This window comes from Pantherophis guttatus, chromosome 1, assembly GCF_059756535.1.
Source record: "Pantherophis guttatus breed Tessera chromosome 1, ASM5975653v1, whole genome shotgun sequence".
NCBI lineage: Eukaryota > Metazoa > Chordata > Lepidosauria > Squamata > Colubridae > Pantherophis > Pantherophis guttatus.
The window spans coordinates 36,089,671-36,102,183 of NC_142063.1; positions in this window are offsets into that span (position 1 = coordinate 36,089,671).

Consider the following 12,513-nt stretch of genomic DNA (forward strand, 5'->3'; position numbering starts at 1 on the left):
GGGAGGAGAAGAAGCGGGGGGGTGAAAGAAAGTAAGAAGGAAAGAAAAGAGAAGTGGTAGGTTTGAGGAGAAAGATTGCTGTACAATAAAAAAGATGAAAGGGAAGAAAGCCAACCCCAAACAAATATAAAGATATTAAGATAAAGAATGAATTGTTAAACTTTAAAGAATAAGAGAGAACAAGTATGAATAAATAGCAATAATTAGAAACACACATACAAACATACAATTTATTTTCTTTGAACAGAGTATTTGGCCGGTTCACAAATTTAAACAGTGTTTAGTCATTTCAATTAATTTTACAATTTCTATATTTCCTTTTTGCCATATTTATTCCTCATCTATTTTTTTAAAAAAAAACAATATTACCCTTCATCCTCATCTCTAATCTTAATCAAATTCAATTTTTCCTTTCTGTTCTATATTATACCCCTTCCCATTGTCATCTATTTTTATATCCATTCTCACATTGGTTAATTATGTAATATTACAGCTGTTTAATATAAATTCAACATTTTAATATAAATCAATTAGTTATATAACTATCTTTTTTGTATATTAATCAATATGAACATGAATATTCCAATTTCTTACAAATCAATTAATTATATTTACCAATAATAATAATTTCCCCCAAATAATTTCCCCCCTATATCCAAACCACAACTTAACCATTTCTGCTTTCAACACAGTATACAATTAATAGTATCTCAATTATTACAATTCCCTAGTTAAATAGAGCTTTTTTTCTTTTTGTTTTAAAATCTTGAACCTCCTCTTTTGCCCTAAATTTCCCATTGTTTGCAGTTTTGCACCTACCTTTTTTGGTGAGGAAAAAGAAAAAGAAAAATCTGCCTACCTAATTTTCCAACGTTGCAAAACAGCAAAGCCAACAACCTGCTTTACTTTCAGTTTTGTTTTTCAGCATAGTTAGGGGAAAGAAATCTGCTCAAGCACTTTGCAAGCAAGCAGCAGAGTCCTGAGCAAAACAGCTGAGAGCAAATCAGCTGAGAGTCGGGACGCCGATCTAATCAACGGGCTAATTAGCCTATGCTGAAGCTCCCCGGGCCAATAAAATTACAAAAAAACACCGAACCGTTTGTTAAATTGCTGGCTCCCGCCCCTCGCCCACCACTATTTATTGGCAATAAATAGTGGGGCGGGGTAAGGGGCGGGGCGAGCCAGCAATTTAACAAACGGTTCGGCCGAACCACCTAGAACCAGCAGAATCCCACCACTGGTATCACCTATCCATGAGTATTTCTCCAAAATTGTCGTCTTTGTATCCTTTTTTACAGGAAAAAAAAATAGAACAACTGAGAACTAGTAAGAAATGTATGATAATTGTAACTGAGACTGGGGCTCTCAATATGCTAAGGGCCTTGTTTCTTGGCTAACTGGTTAATTATCTGTTACTACATGATTCCCTTTTGGATGTTTTTGTTATTTTAAAACATCGTTTTAATTGTTTTATAATTTTAGAACTATAACTGCCCAATCATTGATTGAGATGGGTGGCTGTAGAAGTTGAATAAATAAGTAATAATTGAAAACGAAATTGGTTCTCCAGAAGAGAAAGCTCTCATATACTGAACTCCACCTCTTTAGTTTATTTTCCCATAATTACTCAACAGTTTCATGGAATACCAACTGATTAAACTCATTCTCTTTAAACTATACACAGCAACATTATTCTATGATCAGGCCTCTCTGACCTCATCGATATTGTTGAAAAAACAATAAGATGACAAAAAATTGTGATGCTCTTGGATAATTAGTCTTTGAGATATTGTTGGAATTACATTTCCACTATCCCTGTTCCACTGGTCATAAATGATGGGGCTGAAATAGTCTCTTAATGTATTTAAGGTCACCATGACAGAGAACTATAGGAGTTGAAGTCCAACAGATTTTTGACGGCAAGTCAGCAAAAGTTGTTGTATGATGTAGCTACACACCAAAATATGTCAACAGGCATCTGGTGTTGTCATTTTCTCCCTTAAAAATTAAAAGTGTTAAAAATGTAGTCTATCCATCCATCCATCCAAAAATAAATAAATAAATGCAAAGTTAAGCAAATGAACTACTCCATTTCAAAATGCTTACAGCCCTTTCCCTACAAACTATTTTCCCTTAAAATTAAAGCATTGTTAAGAAAGTCCATAAAAAATGCAAACTAGGCAGTGGAGCTGCTCTATTTCAAAATGCCCACAACCCCTCCCCTACAGAAGTACCTTGGACCTTGGTTACATAACTTTGTGACACACAACTAGATTCTTAGTTCAGGTCAGCAAAATGAGTGATAAAAAATTTCCTGAATTGAACCATCTCCAATCATCTGTGCCTTTGGGCACAGGTATATATGCAGCACTGCAATAAGTACTGTACCTTAAAAAAAGGAATACACGACAGCACATTTCATAACTTGACATAATACTATATAAGAAAAATTTTTGTTGATTGTATGAAATTGGAAATTAAAGTTCCATGATAGTGGGTATGCATATGCATATATACATACACATATACATACATACACAAAAGATTATCTTGAACATTTTTCTACAAGTATATAAAACTATGAAGGCTGTTGCTTAGCAATGATTTACTCTGAGTCATAGCATTGTTTAATTATTCACTTGAATTGCTCTCTACAAATGATTTCAAAAATGCACACACAAGTTTTGCTTGCCATAGACAATTGTGCCAAGATACTCTGATGGTGCAAGCTTTTTAAGCGGATGCAAGTGCAATAGAGCTACATGATTGGCACAGTACTTATCTTGGAAAGCGGGAGGGGTATTGAATATTTGTATAATACTTATGAAAGCCACATTATTTTCTATTCTGCAAAGCTGGACAATAACTGGTTTAAAAAGTGAAGGATCTCACTTTTTTAAAATGAACTTTATTAGACTTTTGAAAACAATAAAAAGTAACAGGAACTTATATTTAGAATGAAAAACAGGAAAAAAGAGCAAAGACAAGTGCAGAAAAACAAGAAAAAGGGAGATTATAAAAAATGAGGGGTCCTTGCAGTGGTGAGTTGCTCCCTGTTTGGTCTGGTTCTATAGAACCGGTAGTAAAACTGGCAGGAGGCTCCGCCCATCCACCATGACATCATGATGGGTGATCTGCGCATGCGCGCTCCCATTGCGAACCGGTAGTAAAGGTAAGTGGAACCCACCCCTGGGTCCTTGGTGCTCTCTTGAGCATAGTTGTTTTCTTGCAGACTTTCATTACCCAAACTAGGTAACATCGTCAGTGCTAAAATCACCAAGATCCCCTCATTTCAATCCTGAGCTACAAATATTCTCCTTTACTGATTATAAAAAATGACTTTCAACTTTCATTTATAGCAGTTATAAATATAAATAAATATTAACCTATTATTCTATGGTTATATCATTGCTTATATTTTATAATGCTTTTGTTTTAATCAAAACCATATATCAAAACTTTATTTTTTTTTTCTGCAAAAGGTCAATAAATGGTTTCCAATCATTAAATTTAGACAATGTCTTATCTCTAAAGTAATTAATTTGGACATCTTAGCATTTCACCATCCAGTCCTGCATTGCAGGTGAAGTCAAATCCTTCCACCTTTGTGCATATAATAGTCTTGCTGCAGTTGTTATTTATAAAACCAAAGTTGCACAATTTTTTTCCAGCTGCTTATCTATCCATCAATCCCAAAATAAAAGTTTCTGTTTTCAATATATATGAATATTTTAAAACTTCTGTATTAGTAAATGTAATTGAGTCCAAAATTTTCTGGTTTCACACATCCAACCAACACTGTTGTTGGTTACATTTCCAGCATAAGTTTGAAGAACCTTTATACATTAAAACAGTTTTTCCACTGATATATACCAGTAATACATCGTTTTATAAAAATTCTCTTTAGTGTAAATTTCTACCCTTCCAATCACATATTTTCCCACTGATCTATTTATATACTATTATATAAATGTATAACCCACATTTTAGACTTATGATTACAAACTTCCATTTGTTCTTGTTTCATACTTGAGCAAAAGATTTATACATTTTAACAATAATATGTTGACCATTTGTACACAATTCCATTTCAAATTCAGTCTTAATTACTCAAAACCAAAAGCTTTTGTAGCTACTTTAAATCTTTCTCATAACTAGACAAGAAAACTATTGACATAAATACCTTCTACTCCCAACACTTCTCGTTTTTATTCTACATTCTCCTTGACAAAATTCTAAAATGTCTTTGGAAGTCCACTATTTATCTTTAGTAATAATTTGTCTTTTGTAAAACGCTTCCTGATCTGAAAATACCAAGGTATTTTTTAAGAACAACCTAGTTCTATATCTGTTCCATATTCTCAGTATGGCAGGTTTAACCATTTTTAAAATCTACAATTACCTTGGCTTTATCATACCATAGATATCCATGCCTCCTAAATTCAAGGTCATACACTTCTAACTCCAAAAGCCTTCTGTTCTCAGCAACAATTAGTCTTTCTTCCAGATAAAATAAATTGCAAAGTATAATTTTACTGCAAAGCATAATTTCAAATTACATTAACCCAATCCACTTTCTTATATAAATTTGCAAATATATATAACAAATATGTTCTTATGCCACCTTTTTGAAGATTATTCTTTTTAAAGACCAAATATAAGTGATGCATGTAAGTGGAGTCTGGAAAATCTTTTTAAAAATATAAATCACTGTTTAGGAACATATATATGAGAAAAAAAGGATTGTTAGTGTTGCAAATGGGATAAAATATGGGGCCGTTCAAGCTTCAAAAATAATGCTAAAGAAATGCTTTGTGCCTAGTGTGAACATGGCACAAAAATCATTGAATAATTCAAAGGCTTCATAAAAGTAAGCCATAAGCCATATTCTACAAATCACTACAGCTGACTTCCCACAATCCTTTAATCCAACCTCATACAAAACACTTCACATGTTGTGAATAAATTTAAACTTTTAGTAGAAATCAACAGTAAAGTTTTACTGGGCTGCATTTTTTGCTGAATAGACTGAGGCAAGAAGAGAGCATATCCTTGATATTTATTGTGTCTAGAAATGAATGCAATGGCAAACTATTTTTTTATTATTGCAAAGATAAGTACATGGGCATATTTATTAAGTCATCAAGAACTGAGCTCATCTCAAAGGAGATTGTTTTCACAGCAGAATTTATATAATTTCTTCTTAAAATATATCAAAATAGCAAAGCATACTAATTTCTGCTTTTCTGCCTGAAAAAGCTTAGCAATCCTGACTTATGATGCAAAAGCCCAGCAAACTGCCCTTAAAAAATTATGTACTTCTGACATATAAACATACAGATTACAAGGCACATACTGGATAGTGTTGAGGTTCCTACATCCACTGCAACTTTTTTATTTTGGCTCAGGATGTCCTGAGTAGATGATTAACTGACTGATTGATATGCTTTTACATAAAATATGGCTATTTGTCTTATTGTGATATGAATATAAGCATTTATGGGATAGGGAAGAGTTGTCAAAAAAAAACAAAACAAGACAGCAGGTTCAGTAGTACCATCAAAACTCTGGCTTGTTAACAATGTTGTTGCATTCATGTTCAAATAGGCAGGCTTCAACTGTGCTACTGTACTGTGATTGCTATCTTGTATTTTTTACCTCCAGTACCTATGATTATGTGTACAAGTCATAGAGACCTATGATATATGCAAATATCAAATAGGGTTGTGCAATTTCAAAAAGGATTTAGAAGAAGACTTTGCACTGTGACCATAGTGTCATTACTACCAATTAGGACAACCATGTATTTTTCGGTTTCCATGCAAGCTTTAAAGAAGATATCTCCTTTGCTGAGTGTCTTTAAAATAAATTTTTAAGCATCCTCATTTGCTTTTTAGTCTTGTTCAGAAACCTGAAAATAGGGTGGGGCTGTTTTAATGAATACAGGAAGGTGCTATGCTCATACTTTATTTGAAGGGCTTCTTCCTAATCATTTCTACACTGCCCTGGTATCTCACTGTCCACAAAGCCCAACTTGAATAACAGGTAGTCCTCGTTTAGCTATTGCCTTGTATAGGGAACGTCTACAAATGTACAAATGTAATGAAAAATAACTTTGCGACCAGTTTTCCTATATATGACTTTCACAGGTCTGTAAAGTAAAGCTGAAGGAAGGTCATAAGCACAGTTGTGTTTTCACTTAGTGACAGCTTTACTTAATGACCAAGTTTGCCATGGTTGCTAAACAAGCATTATCTGTATTTTTAGCACTTACCCCCAACAGGTAAGTTTTAGTTTTTTAGTTGTTTAGCTTTTAATCTGTCAATGGGTTTTAATTCAAATTGTTTTATAATTGGGCCAAAGTATATAATTCTTTTAATAATTTTAAATTTTTGTATTGTTATGTGTTTTAGTTTTGGCTGTGCACCGCCCTGAGTCTACTAGGGCGGTATACAAATTGAATAAAATAAAATAAAATAAAATAAAATAAAATAAAATAAAATAAAATAAAATAAAATAAAATAATAAAATAAAATAAAATAAAATAAAATAAATAATAAAATAAAATAAAATAAAATAAAATAAAATAAAATAAATGTTATAAAAATCAACCAGGTTAAAAAAAAACCGAGATCTTCAATATTTCATAACTGCATTCATAGAATGAAAGAGGTTGAAAGAATGTTAGAGGTCACCTACTGTAATTTGGTGTTTTCTGTAGGTTAAATATGCCCCAAACCTTTAACTGTTCCTTCCAGAACTTGGTTTCCAAACCCTTTACTATCTTGGCAACCTACTGTATTTTTCAAAGTATAAGACACACCTTTCCCCCCCCCCCCAAGAGGGTGGAAATGTTGCTGTGTCTTATACACCAAATACAGCCATTTTTGGCCTCCTGAAGCCCCACCCCACTCATTCCATTTTTGCGAAAAACAGGCCCGTTTTTCACCCAATATTCACAAAAATGGGGCATTTTTGCCCTCCCCCAGCCCCCAGGAGCACTCTTCTGCAGGCCTCCCAAACTCTCTGCATGCCGTTTTTCGCAAAAATGGGCCTGTTTTTTGCAAAAATGGGGGCATTTTTGCCCCCCCAGCCCCCAGGAGCAAACCCAAACCTTCTGCGCACCCCATTTTTCACAAAAAATGGGCCCGTTTCGCAAAATTGGGGCACGCAGAGGGTTTGGGAGGCCTACAGAGTGCTCCTGAGGACCGGGGAGGACAAAAACCTTTTTTTTCTTACTTTCCTCTTCAAAATCTTGGTACGTCTTATACACTGGTGAGTCTTGTAGTCAGAAAAATATGGTAGTTTGAATTTACTCCAATTTTTCACTGTTCCTTTTGAACTGTGGTATTCAGAACTGAACAGAGAACTCTAAATGGGGTCTGCCCAGTGGCATTCCATTTGATGTTTCCTTCCAGTACAATCATAAAACTGTAACATAAAAACATAAGCAATGTCTTGCTTTATTGGACCCACACCTATCTAGTCCAGCAGTCTGTTCTCATCGTAGCCAACCAACTGCATAAAGAAACCTGCTGGTCTACCAGCAATCATGCTGCAATTTAGGCTAATAAGTGATCATTTATCCATCTTTGAGCCAATCTAACAGTATAATCTAGTCCATATTTTATCATTGTATGAAGGAGATACCATGAAGCACTTTGGTGAAAGCTTTACTGAGGTATACTATCATAGGAGAAAATTAGATGTTGATTAGGGCAAGCCAAATGGCCCCCCTCAAGTTACCTTTCCAAGCAACAGACCATGTCACCTTAACATTTAGAAGGCCAAGCAATGTTGATTAAGCTGAGAAAAGATACTAGAAGCAAAGGTTCTGGGAAGCAAGGCCACTATAAGATAAACCCATAAAATTATCTCTTTAGAAACAACTGCACTACTAAAATACTGTTTCTTGTCTCAATACACTGTTATTTTTCTAATTCCAAGGTTACCACATAGACACCATTCTATTCCTGATTGAATGCATTGTTCACATGTAGTGTGCTTATGCTTAACCCTGTGGTATTGGCAAATCATATGTATTCTAATTTGCATAATTATATGATGGAGTTTGCATTCCCACCCCCTTTTAAATTTGCTTTTTCTGCCTCTAGTACCATAATAAACAATTTGTGCTATGACTAAAATGTGTACTGGTCTCCATTATAAACAATTCTTGGCTGAAATTGTTCAGAGAAAGTTCTCCTACAAATTGGTGTTAGTTTTGGCAATATGTCTGTGGCAAGTTATTAGACATGTGACCATTGAGGTATGGATTGTTGGTGGGCAATCAGCAGAGATGAAGCACAGTCCAAATTATTGATCCTTCCCTAAATGTTTCTATTTACCTGAAAGTCTTGACCATTGGAAACATTGAGTCAAGATTTATATTGAGCATAGGTACAGTAAGCAGCATCAGGCTTTTCAACAGGAAACATCCTAAATGCAAAAGGAATTACACCTGATTCTTGATTACCTGATTCCAACATTTCAGGTCATATAGTAGGTCATATCCCAGCTACAGATCTTGCCAGTGAAATTCTATTTGAACTTATACAATATATTTATGGCTCTTGGGCCATTAAATATCTACAAAAATGGCAACCTATACAAAATCTACGAAGGAGTTCTGGTTCCCTCAACACTTCTTATCTCAGAATTTTGCAACATCTGTGTTTCCATTTGGAAGGTGTGCATTCAAGTGCATACATTTACAGCTTTACTCTTTGGAAGAGGAAGGGGATTTATAATCGGCAACAGCTTATAACACTGCTCCTTCTCCCCTGGGGGACATTCAATCTCCACTTCTTACTCAAATCCAGTTCATCCTAAAGAACCTTAAATGGATCTTAAAAGGACCTCCATCCCAAGATGGAGTCTGCATTCAGGAATACTGCTACTAGTTATGTGCAACATGCGCAGCAGGCTCCTATGGATGTGGCAGCATCCAGACTGATGCCCAAGGTTCCACATTTGATTTCTATCATGTAGGAAGAATCTCAAGCAAAAAATGGGGGGAGTCAATATTTTCTAGTACATGCTCCTTTTATCCATCAAGACAATTAATATCTGTATTCCTCTTTACTTCTGCACAAAGAAGTTATCTTCTCAGTCACCAGATCTTAATTACAGGAACCCTTCTAAGTTTTGCAGAACACCAAAAAGCAATGTTACATTGATCATCAGGAAAGAATATGTAAGTAGCTTCAACCTCATTAGAAATTTACAGAGGCCCATAGCCAGATCTTATTCCATGCAGTACAGCTCTTGTTCATGAATACTGTACTTGGGACTACATACAATACATTACTTGTAGCCTCTATCTAGGTTAAAAATAAATTTCATCCCCTTTTCTGGAAGGTGGTATTGGAATTCGTGTAAAACCTCATACAGTAAATGGAGCAGGGGTGAAATGCTCCCCGTTCGGACCGGATCGCCTGATCCAGTAGCAATGCGGCGGGTGGTTCGGAGAACCGGTAGCAAAAATCCCTGCGCGCCCCCCTCACACCCAGCTAAGCCGCACAATCATCAGAGGCTTTTTTTTTTTACTTTTCAAAGCATTTTTTCTACCACCTCTTCCGATGAAAAAATCGTCAGAGGCTTTTCAAAGCATTTTTTTCTGCAACCTCTTGGCCAAAGAGTTGGTAAAAAAAATGCTTTGAAAAGTCTCTGACAATCCCAGCTGAGTTGCCTGATCGGCAGAGAGGCATTTTTTAAAAAGCCTCTCTGACGATCCCAACTGAGTTGCCTGATCAGCAGAGGCTTTTCAAAGCATTAGAAAAAATGCTTTGAAAAGTTAAAAAAAAAAAAGTTGGCCACGCCCACCCAGTCACATTACCCTCACCAACCCACGCCCACAGAACCAGTAGTAACAAATTTTACATTTCACCCCTGACATGGAGGTACAAGGTAAACTCTGTATGTTTCTTTCTGAGAGTTTAAGGGAAGGTAGAGTTTATATAACATTCTGATACGATTCCAAAAAGAATGGGCTTTATTATTTGTTGATAACTGTCTGTACTTTTGCAGAAAAGCATCTTACCCATCACTGTGTGGATCCCACTGTAGCAAAGAACCTGGTAGCTGTTTTTTTGTTTTTTGCTAAATGGGATTTGTTGCTCTCATTAAGATTTGTTGGAAGAAATATCCTTCTGGGTTCAGCTCCACGTGGGGGAAAAAGACACTGGAAACATGGAGACTGCTTGGAAAGATAGTTTAATGGTGGACAGGATCACATGGTTTGAGTTCCTGAACAGAAAAGGGGCCGAGATGCTGTGAGTCCCCAGGTTTTATGCCCTCTCTGAGCTTTGAACTTCCTGGGGCACAGGAAGAGTATCCCGATTGGTTGTCAGACTCCCAGGGGGTGGGGGACTTAGCTAGCCTTGCTGGCTGATGTAATCTTTCCAGGTGCCATGTGGTGAGTTTCTGTTGCTAGATGGGTCCTATTGTGTTGCAGATGATGGTCCGTTGACAAAGGTGGAGGGGGGGTTGGGTTTCTGCCTCTGGCCCATTGACAAAGGGAGAGGGGAGGCAGGAAGGTGGGAGCTACTTTGTCTTTAAAACATGTTTCTCCATTTCTCATCAAGGGAAACATAATATTCTGCCTTTTTAATATTTCCTAAAATATTTCATTCTTCTAGGAAAGGGGTGGGTTCTAACTTCCTACAAATTCTAGCATGGGTGCTCATTTCAGCAGTCAGATGACAATAATATTTACAAAACCATGATGTTGAAGTTACAGATCCACATCCCAAATCCACAAAGTTCTGTCTGTATAGAGGTGGAACCAAGACATTAAAATTCAGTTGGCCAAAAATACTGCAGATGCTGGTTTCTCATGGCCAGATGTCATCCCACATATGGAAATTTTCATGGGCAAAACCATTCCTAACAGAAAACATGATCTTTCTCCTTTTGAAATTGTGAATGGCTGACCAATGCTAGGACAAACCAGTTCCAATTGGCTTATTCAAAAGAAAACCTTGCTGGTCTGGATGAAGATCTAGTAAAGCACTTTCTGTCTCTTACTAAATGATTTCTATTTCCACCATGGTGAAATTAGGATCCTCATCTCCTAATTTAGCAGTATCCTCCTGCATGAAAACTGGGGAAATAATTGTCTGTCATCACAGGGGACAGGTCCAGACTATAAAATGTTTGGATAATTCACACTGCTTTTAAATGCAAGGATTAAACGACCTGAATATACACATCCCATTGCTGGAAACTAACTCCTTTGGAGGATATGTTTTCTAACAAGTAGTTTACTACCACTCCTCCAAAAGAGAAGTGAAGAAAAATCAGTTGAAATACGATCAGGTTAACAATGATCATTACTGGACAATATGAACTTTGAACAGTGTACTCTGAAAGCCTCTGCTCCAGCATTATACTGTTTCTGCCCTGAAATTCTTTCACATATACTTGTATTAAACGATTGTTGGCTTTGTACTCTTCTTAATGGTTTGCAATTGGCAGGAGATATATTTGGTAGTAAAATCTGCTGGTTATTAACAATAATCCTTGCTTACCAACAGCCTTGTACAGCAACATTTGACGTTACGATGGTGCTAAACAAATAAGTTTATGACCAATCCTTGCATTTAAGACCACTACAGCATCCTGTCAACTGATCACTATTTGTATGCTACATAACCAGCTTGCAATGAGCAGTTATATATATATATATATATATATATATATATACACACACACACACACACACACACACACACACACGGCAGAAATAAAATCATACATGATCACGATTTTGCACTTAGTAAACACTGTGTTTAGCAAACCCTAACCTTAACCCTACCTCTTAACATCCTTAACCCCTAACTCTAAGTTGTAAGTCTATCACAATCATGTGATTTTGTGCTTAGCAAGAGTTGTTGGTCCTAATTGTTGTTAACGAAGGACTAACTGTACGCATTATGAAACAATGGAAATGTTAAATGGAAGCCATCTATTATCAGTACTTGAAAAGCTTTGGTATCACAGAATTTTCAGGGTATGAATCACTAATGTTAATCTGCATTTCTTAACCCTTTTTTCTTTTCCTGATTTGTGTGTGCATTTATTTAACAGAACCAAATGGGTGGTAAAACAACATGTGGGAACATTCTTAATATCTGAATATTTCTTGATATCTGAACATACCATTTGAGTGAAGGGACTATGGGTCCAAGAAAACCTTTTATTCTGGAATAAACAGAGATTTCCCTCAAGTAGCACACAAGATTTCTCTCTTTCTTTACTCAACTAAATGAAACCTAAAAAGATCTGGAGATGAAACCCGTTTATATAGATTTATGCAAATAAAAATAAACATATGATTAACCAACATGATTTAAACATATATGTGATTGGTTCATGTGATGGGTGCATATATGGGGCAGTTTTAAGGAATAACAGTGTAGAACTACAAAAACGATGTATTGACAAGAGTATTTTAGTATATAGTTCCTTTTTAAAGAATTGTTTTTGGGGGCTTATCTTATATTGGCTTTG